A 21015-nucleotide genomic window follows, 5' to 3' on the forward strand; every position below is an offset into this window, starting at 1 on the left:
GGGCCTTTTTTGAGACAAGTGCATCAGATCGCACCGCTGCTATTTGCAACATATGTTGCAAGCGTATCTCACGTGGCCAAAACATCTCCTGCTTGGGTACCACATGCTTGACCAGACATATGTTGACCTGCCATGCAGTTCGTTGGCAAGTGTATCTAAAAGACCCACACCAAAGAACAAAGAGGACCTCTCCTTGCTCCTCATCAGCTGAGATTTCCAACCCCACTAGACCTTCAGTCCTCTCTGAGACCTGCACTGAGAGGAATGAAGGTGTACAATTAGGTGTGTCACAGCCAAGTACTTGTGGGCAATCTGCTTTTGGTACACCAACGTCAGATTGTACCAGGCAAATTTCCCTGCCCCAGCTGCTGCACCGCCGAAAGAAGTTTTCTCCCAGCCATCCACATGCCCAGCGGTTGAATGCTAGCTTGGCAAAATTGCTAGCACTTCAACTGCTGCCTTTTCAGTTGGTAGACTCTGCCCCCTTCCGTGAGTTTGTGGAATGTGCGGTTCCTCAGTGGCAGGTACCCAAACGCCACTTTTTCTCACGGAAGGCGATTCCGGCTCTCTACCGGCATGTGGAAGGCAATGTCCATGCCTCGCTGGACAGGGCGGTCAGCGGTAAGGTGCATATTACCGCTGACTCATGGTCCAGCAGGCATGGACAGGGACGTTACCTAAGTTTCACGGCGCATTGGGTGACTCTGCTGGCAGCTGGGAAGGATGCAGGACAAGGTGCAGTAGTGTTGGAGGTTGTTCCGTCACCACGCCTCCAAAATGCTAATGATTGTGACACACCTCTCTCCTCCACCCCCTCCTCTTCTTCTTCCTCCATGGCCTCTTCCTCGGAACCAGCGGTGCTCCGTAGTCATTCAAGGGGCTACGTAAGTATGCAGGCCAAAAGATGCCATGCGGTGCTTGAGCTGGTGTGCTTGGGGGACAGGAGCCACACTGGGGCAGAGGTTCTGTCAGCTCTGCAGGGGCAGGTTCAGAGGTGGTTGACGCCACGCCAACTTAAGGCAGGAATGGTGGTTTGCGACAATGGCACCAACCTCCTCTCTGCCCTCCGACAGGGACAAATGACCCATGTGCCCTGTTTGGCTCACGTCCTTAACTTGGTGGTGCAGCGGTTCTTGGGCAGGTACCCGGGCTTACAGGATGTCCTGAGACAGGCCAGGAAAGTCTGTGTGCATTTCCGCCGGTCATATAATGCCAGTGCTCGGCTGACGGACCTCCAAAAGGAGTTTAACCTGCCCAAGAACCGCCTAATCTGTGACATGCCCACCAGGTGGAACTCAACGTTGGCCATGCTGTAGCGGCTGCACACGCAGCAGAGGGCCATCAATGAGTACCTGTGCAACTATGGCACCAGGACAGGGTCAGGGGAGCTTGGTTTTTTTTCCCCACGCCAGTGGGCCATGATCAGGGATGCATGCACTGTCCTGTCACCATTTGAGGAGGCCACGAGGATAGTGAGCAGTGACAGTGCATGCATCAGTGACACTGTCCCCCTTGTCCACCTGTTGGAGCACACGCTGCGTGGAATAATGGACTGGGCACTTGAGGCAGAACAGAGGCAGGAAGAGGAGGACTTCCTTAGCTCTCAAGGCCCCCTTTATCCAGACAGTGTTCCTGCGTGCCCGCCGATCACACAGGAAGAGGAGGAGGAGGAGGAAGATTGTGTCAGTGTGGAGGTGGAGCCTGGCACTCAGCATCAGCAGCAGTCTTTAAGGGATCAGTCCCAAGAAACACATGGACTTGTATGTGGCTGGGAGGAGGTGGCTGCGGACCATGTCGTCCTTAGTGACCCAGAGGACTCCGGACCGAATGCCTCAGCAAACCTACGCTGCATGGCCTCCCTGATCCTGCAAAGCCTGCGTAAGAATCCTCGTATTCGTGGTATCAAGGAGAAGGACCAATACTGGCTGGCAACCCTCCTTGATCCACGTTACAAGGGTAAGGTTGCGGACCTTATCTTGCCATCGCAGAGGGAGCAGAGGATGAAACATCTTCGGGAGGCCTTGCAGAAAGGTCTGTGCAACGCGTTCCCAGAGACTGGGAGGTTACAAACTCCTGTTTCTGGACAACGTGTTGCTGAGGCTTCGGTCAGTCAAAGAAGGAGCGGTGGAGAAGGTGGCCGTCTGACCGATGCGTTCAGACAATTTTTTGGTCCGCAGCCCCAAGGTATGATCGGTTCCAGCAACCATCGCCAGCGTCTGTTTTACATGGTGCAGGAATACCTAGGGGCAAGATCAGACTTGGACACCTTTCCCACCGAAAATCCACTGGGTTACTGGGTCTTGAGGATGGATCACTGGTCAGAGCTTGCACAATATGCAATTGAGCTACTGGCCTGTCCTGCATCCAGCGTTCTTTCTGAACACACATTCAGTGCTGCTGGAGGCTTTGTAACCGATCACAGAGTGCGCCTGTCCAGAGACTCAGTTGATCAGCTCACCTTCATAAAAATGAATCAGTCTTGGATCACCAGCTACCAAGCACCTGATGCTGATGTAACCGAATAATTTTTCTATGAATGTGAGATCCCTTGAAGACTGCCTATGCTGAGTGACTATCCTGTTATGCTAAGTGACTATCCTATTCCTCCTCAATGTTCATGTTGATAGCTTCTAAGAACATTTTTGTTTCAGGGCACCACCACCAGTGCCTAAGGCTCGTTCCTGCGCTCAACTAGAGTATACGTGAGGGGTTGCAGTGTTGTGGCACCACCACCAGTGCCTAAGGCCCAATTTTTCTGCCCCTGTTTAACAGGGGCATGTAATTACAATATTTGCTCTAATATTTCACAGCAGGGCCCATTCCTGCGCTCAACAAGAGTATCTGTGAGGCTTTACAGTGTTGTGCCACCACCACCACCGCCTAAGGCACAATTTTTCTGCCCGTTTAACAGAGGCCTGTAACTACAATATTTGCTCTAATATTTCACAGCAGGGCTCATTCCTGCGCTCAACAACAGAATCTGTGAGGGGTTACAGTGTTGTGGCACCACCACTGCCTAAGACCCAATTTTTCTGCCCCTGTTTAACAGGGGCATGTAATTACAATTTTTGATATAATATTTCACAGCAGGGCCCGTTCCAGCGCCCACCAAGAGTAACTGTGAGGGCTTACAGTGTTGTGGCACCACCACCACACCACCACCAAAGGCCCAATTTTTCTGCCCCTGTTCAACAGGGGCATGTATTAAAATTCTTGATATAATATTTCACAGTAGGGCTCGTTCCAGCATCCAAGAGTAGCTGTGAGGGCTTACAGTGTTCTGGAACCACCAACACCTAAGGCCCAATTTTCTGCAGAGTATATAGGGCAGGCCGTATAGTATATACAGGCGGTCCCCTACTTTCAAACATCCGACTTACAAACAGAGGGAGACAACAGGAAGTGAGAGGAAATCTACCCCTAGGAAGGGAAATTCTCTCCTCTAAGAGTTAATATGGGAAAAAGGTGTCTCTACTTATGCTTTATCACCGATCCTTGTTTCCCTAATAACTCAAAATTTTCAAAATCCAATTGTCATTGGGACAGAAAGTGAGGTGAAATCTTCTGAACAGGGGCACAGACAGCAAAACAAATGTTACAGGGGTAATTATAATCTTTCCCTATATTATCCAAAAAGCTTAAAAATGTATTTTTTTGGCTGGAGCTAGACATGTACTGTAGGGGTATACATTTTGGCCTAAATTGATGAAGTAATATGATTTTATCAGATATGTTTTATGACAGAAATTTAAAAATATTGTTTGTTTGTTTTTTTCAAAATTGTTTGTATTTTTTCATTTATATTGCAAAAAATTAAAAACCCAGTGGTAATCAATTACCACCAAAAGAAAGCTCTATTTGTGTGAAAAAAAATTATATAACTTTAATTTGGGTACAGTGTTGCATGACCGTGCAAATGTCATTTAAAGTAGCACAGTGCTAAATAGCAAAAAATGCCCTGGGCATAAAGGGGGTAAATCTTCTGGAGCTAAAGTGGGTAATGGCAAAATTAGTAAGAGAAAAATGAATATCTCATTAAAAGCTAAAATAACAAAACCAGCATTTACTTCAATTGTCACCTTTAACCACTTCAATACTGCCAATTTTCAGCCCAGGCCAATTTTCAGCTTTCAGCATTGTCGCACTTTGAATGAGAATTGTGCGGTCATGCTACACTGTACCCAAATGACATTTTTATCATGTTTTCCCCACAAATAGAGCTTTCTTTTGGTGGTATTTATTCACCACTTAGTTTTTTATTCTTTGCACTAAATAAACGAAAAAGACAGAAAATTTTGAAAAAAAAATCATAGTTTGTTTTCAAATTTTGCAAACAGGTAATTTTTCTCCTACACTGACGGGCACTGATGAGGTGGCACTAATGGGCACTGATAGGTGGCACTGATGGACAGTGATAGGCTGCACTGATCGGCTGCACTGATAGGCGGCACTGATGAGCACTGGTAGCGGGCACTGATAGGTGATACTGATGAGGAGGAACTGATAGGCTGCACTGATTGGCACTGATAGGTGGCACTGGTATTGGGCACTAATGGGCACTAATAGGTGATACTGATGAGGAGGCACAGATGGGCACTGATAGGCTGCACTGATGGGCACTGATAGGTGGCACTGATGGACACTGATAGGTGGCACTGATGGGAGGCACTGATGGACACTGATAGGCAGCACTGATGGACACTGGTAGGGGGCACTGATAGGTGATACTGATGAGGAGGCACAGATGGGCACTGATTGGCAGCACTGGTGGGCACTGTTGGGACTGCACTGATAATCAGTGTAGATGTCCCTTTTACCCAAGCAGTTTATCAGCTCTCTTCTCCTCTCCCCATGCCTGTCAGCGTGAGGAAATAAATGCCGATAACCGGCTTGTGTGTACATTGTGATCAGCTGTGATTAGACACAGCTGGTCACATGATAAAGGGCCGCTGACTGGCTCTTTACCTCAATCTGTGATCAGCAGTGTCCGGAGGACACTGCAGTGGGCGCGTGGAGGGCATGATCATGAGAGGACTTCATATGACTCCCTCCCAGAACTGGTCGACTGCACTGTATCCGTCATTCGGCTATAGAAGTATCTTATTCAGATCCCCTCCTCTAGGGGTTTGATGGAGTCGATCAAGTACTAGCACTGAAATTTTGGGGAAGCCGCTGTTATGGACAGCCGCTACATGGCGACCCCAAGAAAAATCAGAGTTGCTACTTTTCATAGCTGCATTATGTCGGTATAGTCTTTTGCACAGTTTTTGAATAGTTTTACCAACATAATAGCAGCCGCACTCACATTGCAATAAATACACTACAAATGTGGTTTGGCAATTGGCATAATGTTTGGGGGTGAACCTCCACCCATTGGGAAGGCATGGGTTTCTGTCTGTGTTGATATAACGACAGTAGCCACATGCGCCACAGGGAAAAGTGCCAAGGGTGTTACAGGGATCACCTTGAGTGAGTCCCTTGAATTCGCTTTTAACTAAAAGGTCCCCTACTGATGTATTACGTCTAAAGGTGACAAGGGGAGTTGGGGAAACGAAGGGACCTATGAGTGGATCATTAGTTAGAACATGCCAATATTTGTTCAGGATTTGTTTCACTTGTGAGTGTTCATTCCAAAAAAGTAGTAACTATTCTAGTATAAATTGGTATACAAAGGTTAAGTACAGCGCTGCGCTGGAAGTAAACAAAAACAGCAACCAACACACCCGTAGACTCAGGATCAAAATAACAATAAAAAATTCAAAAGTGTGGCGCTATAAGCTCCGTAAATAAGTGATGAATAAATGAATCTGAATAGTGGAAAAATCTTAAATATTAAGTGACTTCAAAGCAAACATTTCAGTGTGAACCAAAAAGTGCCACGTGAATGAATGTAACTAGTGAACAAAGTAATAACACTTATATACATTCACTAAATCAAATGGTAGGTGAAAAAAAAACATCACAAAATGGTATTAGATATAAAGTCCATATCACAATAGGTGAAAAAAACAAAAGCAAAAAGTCCGTGGTAACAGTGCATAAGCGATGATAAACAGGTGTCTCCTGAGCATGCAGAGGGATTGTTTAGACCCGGCAACCTGGTAGATAAATGGACCGTAGGGAGACCAGAAGTGCACAGAAGATTGAAATCAGTGCCAGGACCATCACCAGAAATCATGGAGGCTTACCAGAAATAGTGGCCTGAAATAGCATATGCCATACAGGTCAAAAGGGCTTGATGACCAACAGGTCTGGGTATTATATCTGGTCAGATGTCATCACCACACAGAAAGGGGGAAGAAATCAGCACGGCATGCATCTTTTCAAATACCTTGGAATGTCTTCAAACATTTATTTTTATTTATTTTAAATAGGTCCTGCCTTCTCTCTATGGGGGGTTTCTGACGTTTGAAACGCCCTTTGTGGAACTGCAGCAAAGGTATGGGACACCTTTCATCTTCTAGGCGCTATATCCCTTTCTGGCTCATCCTGGCTCTTGCAAGGCTGCAGCTGATCGTTTACATAAATGTATGACTCAGAGGGTTGGCCGTGTCATTGCCAGCATCCCTTGTAATTTTTAGAACTAAATGTGTACCTCAAAATGGGATTTTAAGGGCAATGCAGAAATTGGCAGTGTTGAATTATAGTTAAAAAGAAGTTTATTGATACAAAAACGAATAGGATATACATGAACATACACATTGATCTATAGTTAAGAATAATTATAAAAACATCAGATATATGGAAACATATGATGCATCCTACTGCTAGTTACAAGTACCACCCCCGATAGGTGTGATGGCGTCCTGATAGCAGATTTCCAACGCGTTTCAACTTATTGTAAGGATAAAGTCTTCCTCAGGGAGGGACTGCATTACATTCTAAAATTTTAAGTAACAGCATGATTATTGGTATATACTTAAATATTTGTTTGTTACCTATATCTACAGAAATCGCATTACAACAGAAAAGTATTATATGCGACTTACATTTGCATTTAACTGTGAAAAATCGCTTTCCCAGTGCTGGCAGGGGTCCTAACACGTGATTGTCAATGCTGCTCAAATATCCTTTACGGGATGGCCTGGTATATTGTGAAGAAACCAGTATTTGGCAGTCGTGATAATTAAACAACTGAAAAACATGAAGGTATAAGGGAAATGCTAAGAAATTGAACATCAAAAAGGTCAAAGAATGGAAATAATGGTGATTCGTAGGGAAAATAAGGTTCCCCAGGGCCATCATAGAGTAAAAGAGATCAAATACCTTAAATTGGTTGTGTCAGGTGTATTGTTCCAAGTGACACCTGACACAACCAATTTAAGGTATTTGATCTCTTTTACTCTATGATGGCCCTGGGGAACCTTATTTCCCCTACGAATCACCATTATTTCCATTCTTTGACCTTTTTGATGTTCAATTTCTTAGCATTTCCCTTATACCTTCATGTTTTTCAGTTGTTTAATTATCACGACTGCCAAATACTGGTTTCTTCACAATATACCAGGCCATCCCGTAGAGGATATTTGAGCAGCATTGACAATCACGTGTTAGGACCCCTGCCAGCACTGGGAAAGCGATTTTTCACAGTTAAATGCAAATGTAAGTCGCATATAATACTTTTCTGTTGTAATGCGATTTCTGTAGATATAGGTAACAAACAAATATTTAAGTATATACCAATAATCATGCTGTTACTTAAAATTTTAGAATGTGATGCAGTCCCTCCCTGAGGAAGACTTTATCCTTACAATAAGTTGAAACGCGTTGGAAATCTGCTATCAGGACGCCATCACACCTATTGGGGGTGGTACTTGTAACTAGCAGTAGGATGCATCATATGTTTCCATATATCTGATGTTTTTATAATTATTCTTAACTATAGATCAATGTGTATGTTCATGTATATCCTATTCGTTTTTGTATCAATAAACTTCTTTTTAACTATAATTCAACACTGCCAATTTCTGCATTGCCCTTAAAATCCCATTTTGAGGTACACATTTAGTTCTAAAAAAGGCTGCAGCTGATCAGCTTTTTAATTGGATGCCATAGATGTCTGCAAATATGTACATAATATATATGTGGTCAGTATTCATCTATCAATGTATGTTTTGAATACTATATTAACCACTTCAGCCCCGGGTCATTTGTCTGGCCAAAGACCAGAGCACTTTTTTGCGATTCGGCACTGCATCGCTTTAACTGACAATTGCGCGGTCGTGCGACGTGGCCCCCAAACAAAACTGACGCCCTTTTTTTCTCCCACAAATAGAGCTTTCTTTTGGTGGTATAAGATCACCTCTGCGGTTTTTTTTGGGGGGGTTTTTTTGCACTATAAACAAAAAGAAAACGTCAATTTTGAAAAAAAAGCAATATTTTTTACTTTTTGCTATAATAAATATCCGCCAAAAATATCTAGAAAAAAATTTTTTTCCTCAGTTTAGGCCGATACGTATTCTTCTACATATTTTTGGTAAGAAAATCGCAATAAGTGTATATTGATTGGTTTGCGCAAAAGTTATAGCATTTACAAAATAGGGGATAGTTTTATGGCATTTTTATTAATAATTTTTTTTTTTACTAGTAATGGCGGCGATCAGCGATTTTTATCGTGACTGCGACCATATGGCGGACAGATCGGACACTTTTGGCACTATTTTGGGACCATTCACATTTATACAGCGATCAGTGCGATTAAAAATGCACTGATTACTGTGTAAATGTGACTGGCAGTAAAGGAGTTAACCACTAGGGAGCGGTGAAGGGGTTAAGTATGTCCTAGGGAGTGGTTCTAACTGTGGGGGGGAGGGGCTGTGTGTGACACGTCACTGATCACCGCTCCCGATTACAGGGAGCTGTGATCAGTGACAGTGTCACTAGGTAGAACGGGGAAATTCTTGTTTACAATAGCATTTCCCCGTCCTTCCTCTCCATGAGATGATCGCGGGTATCCCCACGGACATCGAGTCCGCGGGACCCGCGATCCTACTCATGGAGCTCGCGGCGGGCACGCACCGCCGCCCACACGATGGCACGGCGGCAAATTCAAAGGGACGTACAGGTATGCCCCTTTGCGCAGCCGTGCCATTCTGTCGATCTATATCTACATGCGGCGGTCGACAAGTGGTTAATAAACTTGTTTTGGGCATTTGAATGAGATGGAATACATTAGATGTTCTTACAATTATGTCTTTTTTTCCTTTTTAATTACAGACTTAATTTTGTCGCAACGTAACCCTTTACCCCTGAAGAAGAAGTTTACCTTTAATAAACTCGAAACGTTGGGTCTGCTATTGTCATATCATATATGTCGATAGAGTTGGTTACTGTATTATGTACAATTGAATCATTATATTGTCATCTGTGCATCCTGCCCCTTTTGATAGTTTTGTATAATTGCGATAGTTTTTATCTTTCTCAATAAAATAATTTTCAATATTTTTGAACTATACCTATTAATGAGGTTTAACAGTGACCCAATTCAAAGTTTCATTTAGAGAATATGCACTCTTGGAGTGGTTTGTTCTATATCGTCTCGGGCAGTGTTTCTCAACTCCAGTCCTCAAGGCGCCCCAACAGGTCATGTTTTTAGGCTCTCCATTATTTTGCACAGGTGATTTGATCAGTTTTACTGCCTTAGTAATTACCACAGCCATTTCATCTGAGGGAAATCCTGAAAACATGACCTGTTGGTGCGCCTTGAGGACTGGAGTTGAGAAACACTGGTCTAGGGATGTGGGCCAGCTGACCTCGTAGACCTTCACAAGGAAAACACCACTCTCTAGTAACCAGGCCCGGACTGGGACAAAAAATAGGCCCGGGCATTTTGGATTGAGCAGCCCATGACATGTTAACCGGCCCCTTCCCCACTCTCCACCCTGACAGATTCCCTGAGAGAGGGGAGGGGGAACCCAGCAGAGGTGGGGGGGGGGGGAGGTGAGGTGGGACCAGGAAAGAGCATGGTGGGATGGAGAGCACAGGGAAGAACCTTGAGAACATGGGGTGGGGAGAGAGCACAGGGAGGAAGAGAAGAGCACAAGGGGCAGTGGAGAGCATGGGGGGAGGTTGAGAGCATGGGGGGAGGTGGAGAGCACAGGAAGGGCGGCGGAGAGCAAGGGGGGCTGGTGGAGAGCACAGGGGGGCTGGTGGAGAGCATGGGGGGGATGTGAAGAGCACATGGGGGGAGGTGGAGAGCACAGTGAGGACAGCGGAGAGCATGGGGGGAGGTGGGAAGCACAGAGAGGGCGGCGGAGAGAATGGGGGGAGATGGAGAGCACAGGGGGCTGGTGGAGAGCATGGGGGGGTGTGAAGAGCACAGGGAGGGCTGCAGAGAGCATGGGGGGGAGATGGAGAGCACAGGGAGGGCGGCGGAGAGCATGGGGGGAGATGGAGAGCACAGGGAGGGCTGCAGAGAGCATGGGGGGGAGATGGAGAGCACAGGGAGGGCTGCAGAGAGCATGGGGGGGAGATGGAGAGCACAGGGAGGGCGGCGGAGAGCATGGGGGGAGATGGAGAGCACAGGGAGGGCGGCGGAGAGCATGGGGGGAGATGGAGAGCACAGGGAGGGCGGCGGAGAGCATGGGGGGAGATGGAGAGCACAGGGAGGGCGGCGGAGAGCATGGGGGGGAGATGGAGAGCACAGGGAGGGCTGCAGAGAGCATGGGGGGGAGATGGAGAGCACAGGGAGGGCGGCGGAGAGCATTGGGGGAGATGGAGAGCACAGGGAGGGTGGCGGAGAGCATGGGGGGAGGTGGAGAGCACAGGGAGGGCGGCGGAGAGCATGGGGGGAGATGGAGAGCACAGGGAGGGCGGCGGAGAGCATGGGGGGAGATGGAGAGCACAGGGAGGGTGGCGGAGAGCATGGGGGGAGATGGAGAGCACAGGGAGGGCGGCGGAGAGCATGGGGGGAGATGGAGAGCACAGGGAGGGTGGCGGAGAGCATGGGGGGAGATGGAGAGCACAGGGAGGGCGGCGGAGAGCATGGGGGGAGATGGAGAGCACAGGGAGGGCGGCGGAGAGCATGGGGGGAGATGGAGAGCACAGGGAGGGTGGCGGAGAGCATGGGGGGAGATGGAGAGCACAGGGAGGGCGGCGGAGAGCATGGGGGGAGATGGAGAGCACAGGGAGGGCGGCGGAGAGCATGGGGGGAGATGGAGAGCACAGGGAGGGTGGCGGAGAGCATGGGGGGAGATGGAGAGCACAGGGAGGGCGGCGGAGAGCATGGGGGGAGATGGAGAGCACAGGGAGGGCGGCGGAGAGCATGGGGGGAGATGGAGAGCACAGGGAGGGTGGCGGAGAGCATGGGGGGAGGTGGAGAGCACAGGGAGGGTGGCGGAGAGCACAGGGAGGGTGGCGGAGAGCATGGGGGGGAGATGGAGAGCACAGGGAGGGTGGCGGAGAGCATGGGGAGAGGTGGAGAGCACAGGGGGGCTGGTGGAGAGCATGGGGGAGAGGTGGAGAGCACAGTGAGGGCAGCAGAGAGCATGGGGGGAGGTGGAGAACACAGGGAGGGTGGCGGAGAGCATGGGGGGAGATGGATAGCACAGGGAGGGCGGCAGAGAGCATGGGGGGAGGTGGAGAGCACAGGGAGGGCTGCAGAGAGCATGGGGGGGAGATGGAGAGCACAGGGAGGGCGGCGGAGAGCATGGGGGGAGATGGAGAGCACAGGGAGGGTGGCGGAGAGCATGGGGGGAGGTGGAGAGCACAGGGAGGGCGGCGGAGAGCATGGGGGGAGATGGAGAGCACAGGGAGGGCGGCGGAGAGCATGGGGGGAGATGGAGAGCACAGGGAGGGTGGCGGAGAGCATGGGGGGAGATGGAGAGCACAGGGAGGGCGGCGGAGAGCATGGGGGGAGATGGAGAGCACAGGGAGGGTGGCGGAGAGCATGGGGGGAGATGGAGAGCACAGGGAGGGCGGCGGAGAGCATGGGGGGAGATGGAGAGCACAGGGAGGGCGGCGGAGAGCATGGGGGGAGATGGAGAGCACAGGGAGGGCGGCGGAGAGCATGGGGGGAGATGGAGAGCACAGGGAGGGCGGCGGAGAGCATGGGGGGAGATGGAGAGCACAGGGAGGGCGGCGGAGAGCATGGGGGGAGATGGAGAGCACAGGGAGGGTGGCGGAGAGCATGGGGGGAGATGGAGAGCACAGGGAGGGCGGCGGAGAGCATGGGGGGAGATGGAGAGCACAGGGAGGGCAGCGGAGAGCATGGGGGGAGATGGAGAGCACAGGGAGGGTGGCGGAGAGCATGGGGGGAGGTGGAGAGCACAGGGAGGGTGGCGGAGAGCACAGGGAGGGTGGCGGAGAGCATGGGGGGGAGATGGAGAGCACAGGGAGGGTGGCGGAGAGCATGGGGAGAGGTGGAGAGCACAGGGGGGCTGGTGGAGAGCATGGGGGAGAGGTGGAGAGCACAGTGAGGGCAGCAGAGAGCATGGGGGGAGGTGGAGAACACAGGGAGGGTGGCGGAGAGCATGGGGGGAGATGGATAGCACAGGGAGGGCGGCAGAGAGCATGGGGGGAGGTGGAGAGCACAGGGGGGAGGTGGAGAGCATGGGGGGGCTGGTGGAGAGCACGGGGAGGGCAGCGGAGAGCATGGGGGGAGGTGGAGAGCACAGGGAAGATGGTGGAGAACATGGGGGGAGATGGAGAGCACAGGGAGGGCGGCGGAGAGCATGGGGGCACTGGGGAGGTGGAGAGCACAGAGGGGAGGTGGAGAGCACAGGGGGGCTGGTGGAGAGCATGGGGGAAGGTGGAGAGCACGGGGGGGGCTGGTGGAGAGCATGGGGGAAGGTGGAGAGCACGGGGGGGGGCTGGTGGAGAGCATGGGGGGATGTGAAGAGCGCATGGGGGGTGGCAAGCACAGAGAGGGCGGCGGAGAGCATGGGGAGAGGTGGGGGCAACGGAGAGCATGAGCGGGCAGCGTAGAGCATGGGGGGATGTGGAGAGAACAGGGGGGAAGCAGAGTGCGTGGGGGGATATGAACAGTGCAGGGGGGGTGGCGGAGAGCATGGGGGGTGGCAGAGAGCACAGGGAGGGTGGCAGAGAGCATGAGGGAGGTGGAGAGCACGGGGGGGTGGCAGAGAGCATGGGGGAGGTGGAGAGCACTGGGTGGGGGCAGAGAGCATGGGGGAGGTGGAGAACACTGGGGGGCGACAGAGAGCATGGGGGAGGTGGAGAACACTGGGGGGCGACAGAGAGCATGGGGGAGGTGGAGAACACTGGGGGGCGACAGAGAGCATGGGGGAGGTGGAGAACACTGGGGGGCGACAGAGAGCATGGGGGAGGTGGAGAACACTGGGGGGCGACAGAGAGCATGGGGGAGGTGGAGAACACTGGGGGGCGACAGAGAGCATGGGGGAGGTGGAGAACACTGGGGGGGGGGGGCAGAGAGCATGGGGGAGGTGGAGAGCACTGGGGGGGGGGCAGAGAGCATGGGGGAGGTGGAGAGCACTGGGGGGGGCAGAGAGCATGGGGGAGGTGGAGAGCACTGGGGGGGGGGCAGAGAGCATGGGGGAGGTGGAGAGCACTGGGGGGGGGCAGAGAGCATGGGGGAGGTGGAGAGCACTGGGGGGGGGCAGAGAGCATGGGGGAGGTGGAGAGCACTGGGGGGGGGGCAGAGAGCATGGGGGAGGTGGAGAGCACTGGGGGGGGGCAGAGAGCATGGGGGAGGTGGAGAGCACTGGGGGGGGGGGCAGAGAGCATGGGGGAGGTGGAGAGCACTGGGGGGGGGGCAGAGAGCATGGGGGAGGTGGAGAGCACTGGGGGGGGGCAGAGAGCATGGGGGAGGTGGAGAGCACTGGGGGGGGGGGCAGAGAGCATGGGGGAGGTGGAGAGCACTGGGGGGGGGCAGAGAGCATGGGGGAGGTGGAGAGCACTGGGGGGGGGCAGAGAGCATGGGGGAGGTGGAGAGCACTGGGGGGGGGCAGAGAGCATGGGGGAGGTGGAGAGCACTGGGGGGGGGCAGAGAGCATGGGGGGGGGCAGAGAGCATGGGGGAGGTGGGGAGGCAAAGAGCATGAGGAGGCAAAGAGTATGGGTGGTGTGGAGAACCTAGGGGGGGCAGCAGAAATAAGTAGGATAGGAGAGGCGGTGGGGGCGGCTGCATATAGAACAATCATTCTCTCCATCTTCCTCCTGCAGTCTCCTGCTTCTCCTCTACCTCTCGCAGGCATTCTGATACTGCAGGAGGAAGATGGAGAGAATGATTGTTCTATATGCAGCCGCCCCCACCGCTCCTCCTATCCAGGTTATAGGTGGGTGGCGGAGAGCACGGGGCTGCACTCACGTTTTCTGTTATCGGCTTCAAGATGTTAGCAGCAGCAGGTGTCTGCTCTGGCTCCTCCCCCTTTCGCAGTAACGCCCCCTGGCACCGACGGCTGACGTCTGACCTATGCGGGCGGCCGCAGAAGGCTCTAGCTCCACCCCCCCTCTATGTTTACGTCCCCCCAGCGCCGATGGAGTTTAACTGGCAGCCGGGCGGCCGCGGAGAGGCTGCATGAGCGGCGTGGGCTCAAAGAGCCTTGTGACCCGCAAGGACTTGCAGCCTGGTGGCCCAGGCAGCCGCGGCCCACCGGGCGAATGCCCGGTTTGCCCTATGGCCAATCCGGGCCTGCTAGTAACCGGCAACCGAGCAGCCTGATCACAGAGAAGGGAGCTGCTAAGAGCCCAGCCCTGACACACACTATGCTTAGGTTATGAATGAACGCAGTGAGTGAGAGGGGGGGGGGGGGGGTGCTGCGCTACCCAAGGGGTCTCAGCTTATAGGTATTAATGATAATTCCTAGTATTCATGGATCACGAGGTTTTAAATATAAATGGTCAAAAACGTAAAAAAATCACATGAATTGGAGTAGAGAGTATGCGTAGATATAGTGACTCGAAATTGTTGCATATATGTTAATCCAACAGGTGATGTAAATATCAATATAAACACTAATACATATGTTGATCTAAAAGTGAAAAAAATATATATATAGGTAGAAAACCAATTCTGCATGTGTTAAAATTTTCTTAATAGTACAATATATCCAAAGTGCTCGTGCTCTCGTGTCTTAAATGAAAAAGATCAAAACTAATACATATGCTAAAGTGCAAAGAATGAAGCAGTAATATAAAACAGGTCACGTATCAAGTGAAACAAACAAGAAAGGGGATATGGTCGCCTGATCCTAATGTTGCGACCGGTGCAACAGTGCAGATATAGTGTGAATGGTCAAGTAAGTAAATAAATCACTTATTGACCCACTCTCCTTATTAGTGTCCAAAATAAATTGGTATTCACGTGTCCAAAAAATCCGTGCAGTCAAGAAACAAAAGGTATGAATGGTGTACAAAAACCAGTGCTCAAACACAGTAATCAAATGACAGTGGGGTGTTGTTATGCAGATCAGACACTCTATGTCCTCTTCATGCAGCATGCACTAGTGTAGGTAATGGCCCCTTACCTAGCGGTGCTAGGTCAACCGCATATAAGTTGTTAAATCCCGAGGTCCTGGGTCTCTCCTGCATCTCTGTGTCCAGACTTGCTGACTCTACAGGATCCTATTGGGGGCTGGGGTATGCCTAGTTGTGGTCCTAATTGGGGTCCTAGGACAGTGCGGCTCCTAGCTCCTCCTCCACATCATGTCTACAGTGTATGTAAGATATAGGACAAGGTACCCAGATAGTGAAGTATGTTTTTTTAGGGTCACTTTATTCACATATGCAATATACAGAGTACTCACATTAGCAGTTTTTCTCATACAGCGTGGTATCCTACGAGCAGCGAGCTCGCAATGCATTCAGCAAGGAAAGTAAAACGAAACAAGCCTATTCCGTCCCTACGCGTGACGTCACCGATCACGTGACTTCTTCAGGGGATAAACGAAATAGGCTGATGTTGGTCTTAAATAGTCTCTCCCATAGGAATAGATTGGCGGCCATTTTCTTGTAGCCGCGCCGGCCATTATTAAGTTTCCAATGCCTATTCCGTCCCTACGCGTGACGTCACCGATCACGTGACTTCTTCAGGGGATAAACGAAATAGGCTGATGTTGGTCTTAAATAGTCTCTCCCATAGGAATAGATTGGCGGCCATTTTCTTGTAGCCGCGCCGGCCATTATTAAGTTTCCAATGTGCGCGGCCATTTTTTTGGTTGGTAAAGGGTATGGCAAATGTATTCAGTGGGAGGAGGCCAAATTGTTGGTATGTTTCCATGGTGATGGAGCGGAAAGTCCTTGTCTCAGTTGAATATCTTTCAGAAATGGTCGTTACACAACGGCAAACTCTGAAAGGGTGCAGCCCCGCTGACATGTGGTTTAAATAGTGAGCTAATCGTAGGTTCCTGTTATGTGTAACATTGTGAGAGGAATATATATAAATCTTTATTATAAATGTTAAAAAATGTAAAAAGATGTTAAAAAATATTAAAAAAGAACTTTAAAAAGAACACTTGGGTTTTCAGTATAAAAAACTTATGTAAAACTCCAGGGGTGTATCCATAGGTAAAAAGGACCAGTTCGTTCTATATAAAATATGTGTATATAAAAAAGGGGCGGTATATATGGTGATTGGTTGGTTGGCTACTTCACAGGGAGGTGATGGAATAGGCTTATTTTCCCTATCCTGTAAATAACACACTTGAGCAGGAGAGAGGGGGGGGGGGGGAGGGGGTGAAGGGAATCATCCAGAGAAACAGGTATCAGCATACAGGTAATATGTATTAAAAAAGTGGGAAGAGATTGTCATGCACACTACTCATTGGAAATCGCATAAAAAGTCGCATTAAAAATCACTTAGAAACAATCGCATTAAAAATCACTTAAAAAGCAGTTTAAGTCGAACTCAATGTTCAAACCTCTCTAAGGTGTATATCCACTTGGATTCGAGTTGGCTGAGGGTTCTTACTTTGTGACTTCCCCGCCAGTGTCTCACATACGGTTCAATTCCCCAAAATTTTAATTGTGTGGGGTCTTTGTTATGACACAACAGGAAGTGTTTAGAAACACTGTGTTTGTCATACCCCTTCAGGATGTTATTCACATGTTCCTTAATCCTGACTCTGAGGGGTCTTTTGGTGCGGCCTATGTATTGTAGGCCGCAACTGCATTCTAGAGCGTATACTGCTCCCTCTGTGTTGCAGCAAATGAACTCTTTGATCTCGTATGTCTCTCCAGTGCTATTTGATGCAAAATGGAGTTTCTTTTCATTTGGGCGCTTGGTTCTTAAGCACGCGAAACACCTTTTGCAGGGGAAGAAGCCATTACGTGTGAAGAAGGAGATCATTTTCTTTGGGGGGTCAATAACGTTTTTTACGATTTTGTCTTTCAAGGTGGGTGCTTTTTTGTATATGAATCTAGGGTTGTGGGGAAGTTTATCTTGCAGGTCTTTGTCGGCCAAAAGTATATGCCAGTGTTTCCTAATAATTTTCTCTATTCTTTTATGTTGAACGTTAAAATCCAAAATTAGTGGTGCTAGCATAGATTCCGTTTCCTTCCTGGTTTTATCTCTGATAAGTTCATTTCGATCCATATTTTTTACTTCCAATATCTTGTTTCTTATAAATTGCTGATCGTATCCTTTGTTGGTGAATTTCTGTGCAATATGCTCTGCCTGTTCCAGGTAGGTATTTAAGTGGGTACAGTTTCGTCTGACTCTCATAAGTTGGCCTTTGGGGACATTGAACAGCCAATTCCTGTGGTGACAGCTGTCTCTCGGGAGGTAGCTGTTTCTGTCCACTGTTTTAAAGTGCGTGCTAGATGATAATTTGCCGTGTTCCTGTATGATGTCTAGATCTAGGAATGTCACCTTTTCTTCGCTAATTTCCCAGGATAACCTGATATTTCGGTCATTAGTGTTCAGATTCTCTAGGAATCTAGTGAGTTGGTCTACTTCGCCTTTCCAAAGTATAAAAATATCGTCAATATACCTCTTGTAGATGGCTAGTTCAGTGGGTCTGTTCTTAAAAACATTTTGCTCCTCCCACTGGGCCATGAAAAGGCCTGCCACGCTTGGGGCAAACTTGGCCCCCATGGCTACTCCTGTTCGTTGGTGGTAATAGTTTTTATTGTACCAGAAGTAGTTCTCCTTAAGACAGAAGTCTAGGCATTTCACTAGAAACTTCCTTTGGACGCAAGGTAACTCGGTGTATAGTCTAAGGCCCCATTTTGTGGCTTCACATGCTTGATGGTGCAGTATCACTGTATATAAGGAAGAGACATCTGCCGTGGCTAGGATCCAGGGTCCTTCTTCTTTCGGAATTTCTTCTAATATTTGTAACATCTGCTTCGTATCTCTGAGGTATGCCTCTGTGTTCTGGACCGCTGGCTGTAGGAACACGTCGATATATTGTCCAATCCTTGATGTTAGAGAGTCTATGCCGTTTACAATGGGTCTTGGTGGTGGATCCGTCTTATTTTTATGTATTTTCGGCAGTGAGTATATGATTGGGGTTCGGCAAGAGTCCGGAATCAGGTAACGGGCTTCTTTTTTATTTAGTATGTTTTTCTTGATTCCCAGACACACCACCTTTTCTAATGCCTTTCTGCACTTGAACATTGGATTACTTAGCAGTCTACTGTAGGTCGTCTCATCTTCCAGCATCTTAGTCATGCTCGTGTGGTATTGCTCTTTGGATAAAATCACAATTCCCCCTCCTTTGTCAGCTGGTCTTATGACCAGATCTTTCCTTCTTGTCAATTTCTTAATACCGCTTTTTATATGATTAGGTTCTTCTTTCTTTTTGATTTTTAAAACTTTAATATCATCTAAAACAACTTGTTTAAAAACTTCAGTGTACTTGTTGTTTTTTACAGGTGGATTAAAAACAGATTTATTTTGTAGTGTGCTGTGTACAATCTCTTCATCATAGGGTGCCGTATATCTTGGCCTTACTGGATTTCCTGCCATATACTTGGCAATGTTCAGTTTTCTCACGAACTTTTGGATTCCCAAATAAGTTTGGAATTTGTCCATATTTTTGTAGGGTGCATATTTCAATCCTTTGTCCAGAACCCCTATTTCTTCATGCGTTAGGGTCTGGCCACTCAGATTGAATATACCCTCTCCTTTTATACTCTTCTTCTTTTGCTCTCTCTTTCCGGATCGCCTTCCTCTCTTCTTTCGTGGCTTCTTCTCTGGCTTCTGTTTTCGTCTAAATGTCTCTGGGGGGGATTCTCCCGGCCTCTGTCTAAAAAAGGCCTGCTATGGTCGGGATTTTCATTTTGTGGGGGGTATTGTCTATATTGGTTGTTTCTCTCTTCCCCTCGATCGGTCAGAGGAGCATAATAATTGTAGGTGGGTATCGGACTTCGTTCATGGTCTCGGTAGTCTCTCTGTTGGGGTACTCTTCTTTCTCTCTGTTCGTAGTCTTGGCCAGGACCCCAATTAGGACCACAACTAGGCATACCCCAGCCCCCAATAGGATCCTGTAGAGTCAGCAAGTCTGGACACAGAGACGCAGGAGAGACCCAGGACCTCGGGATTTAACAACTTATATGCGGTTGACCTAGCACCGCTAGGTAAGGGGCCATTACCTACACTAGTGCATGCTGCATGAAGAGGACATAGAGTGTCTGATCTGCATAACAACACCCCACTGTCATTTGATTACTGTGTTTGAGCACTGGTTTTTGTACACCATTCATACCTTTTGTTTCTTGACTGCACGGATTTTTTGGACACGTGAATACCAATTTATTTTGGACACTAATAAGGAGAGTGGGTCAATAAGTGATTTATTTACTTACTTGACCATTCACACTATATCTGCACTGTTGCACCGGTCGCAACATTAGGATCAGGCGACCATATCCCCTTTCTTGTTTGTTTCACTTGATACATGACCTGTTTTATATTACTGCTTCATTCTTTGCACTTTAGCATATGTATTAGTTTTGATCTTTTTCATTTAAGACACGAGAGCACGAGCACTTTGGATATATTGTACTATTAAGAAAATTTTAACACATGCAGAATTGGTTTTCTACCTATATATATATTTTTTTCACTTTTAGATCAACATATGTATTAGTGTTTATATTGATATTTACATCACCTGTTGGATTAACATATATGCAACAATTTCGAGTCACTATATCTACGCATACTCTCTACTCCAATTCATGTGATTTTTTTACGTTTTTGACCATTTATATTTAAAACCTCGTGATCCATGAATACTAGGAATTATCATTAATACCTATAAGCTGAGACCCCTTGGGTAGCGCAGCACCCCCCCCCCCCTCTCTCTGTATACCATTTAATTCGGGCTTGTGTCTGAGCCCTTGTTTTCGGTGCATGCAGCCGCCCAGCGATAGAGGTTGCATATAGGTTTAAAAGTCGAGTATACGACCATTATAACATTTTTTCCAATCTGGTAGCGCAGGAATAACCCCCGTTTTTATTTTACTGATTCATTACATACATACATTCCCGCAGCAACCATGGAAGTGTTGTCATTTTTGGAAAAAAGAAAAATAAACCTAGAGGAAGTGTTTAATGTTAACCAACCCAGTAGAAATAAAACAGGCGACCTAGAAAGCTTAATGAGAAGATTGGGACACAATATGGAAAAACAAGTCAGTCTATGGTGGGACGTCAACACCTTTGAGACATTTTTAAAAGAAAGTATTGTCCCAAGGAGATTAAGATGGGACGTCCCTCCAAATGACGGCCTAGTTGACCAGGAGTCGATTGACGAATGGTTCAAATTCTTCAACGATAAAGGCCTAGAACTCCTGAGGTTCCTATTACAAAGGAAAAAGAGGAAGACCGAAATAATCAATCGGAATATTGCTGAAATTAAGGAGCAACTGGAAACTTTTAAAGAAACAACAGAATTCAAAACACTCACCACACAGCTAAATAGGGATTTAACCAAGAAGGACAAAGAGGTACAACAAAGAAAAAGTAAAAAATACATTAGGGACATTAATGATTTTAGGAACGACCAAGCCTTCAAATGGCAAAATCAAATAGGAAAGACAGAAGTCAGCTCCACATATTCAACTCCTGAGAAAACAGTAAGAATGTACCCAC

At 48.4% G+C, this 21015-nt stretch overlaps 1 protein-coding gene across 3 annotated transcripts in view; it reads right to left on the reverse strand.

The window, feature by feature from the left end:
• LOC141130212 (uncharacterized) overlaps positions 1-14376 on the reverse strand; it is a 47976-nt gene extending 33600 nt beyond the window's left edge. For 2 of the 3 annotated variants that reach the window (XR_012242075.1, XM_073618118.1), the window contains exon 1: positions 14284-14376. The gene's annotated coding sequence lies outside the window, so the exon portion shown is untranslated. The remainder of the gene's footprint in view (positions 1-14283) is intronic. The other variant, XM_073618119.1, reaches the window with a different exon arrangement.
• Positions 14377-21015: the final 6639 nt, after the last annotated feature.

Source organism: Aquarana catesbeiana, linkage group LG01 (genome assembly GCF_042186555.1).
Source record: "Aquarana catesbeiana isolate 2022-GZ linkage group LG01, ASM4218655v1, whole genome shotgun sequence".
Taxonomy (NCBI): domain Eukaryota; kingdom Metazoa; phylum Chordata; class Amphibia; order Anura; family Ranidae; genus Aquarana; species Aquarana catesbeiana.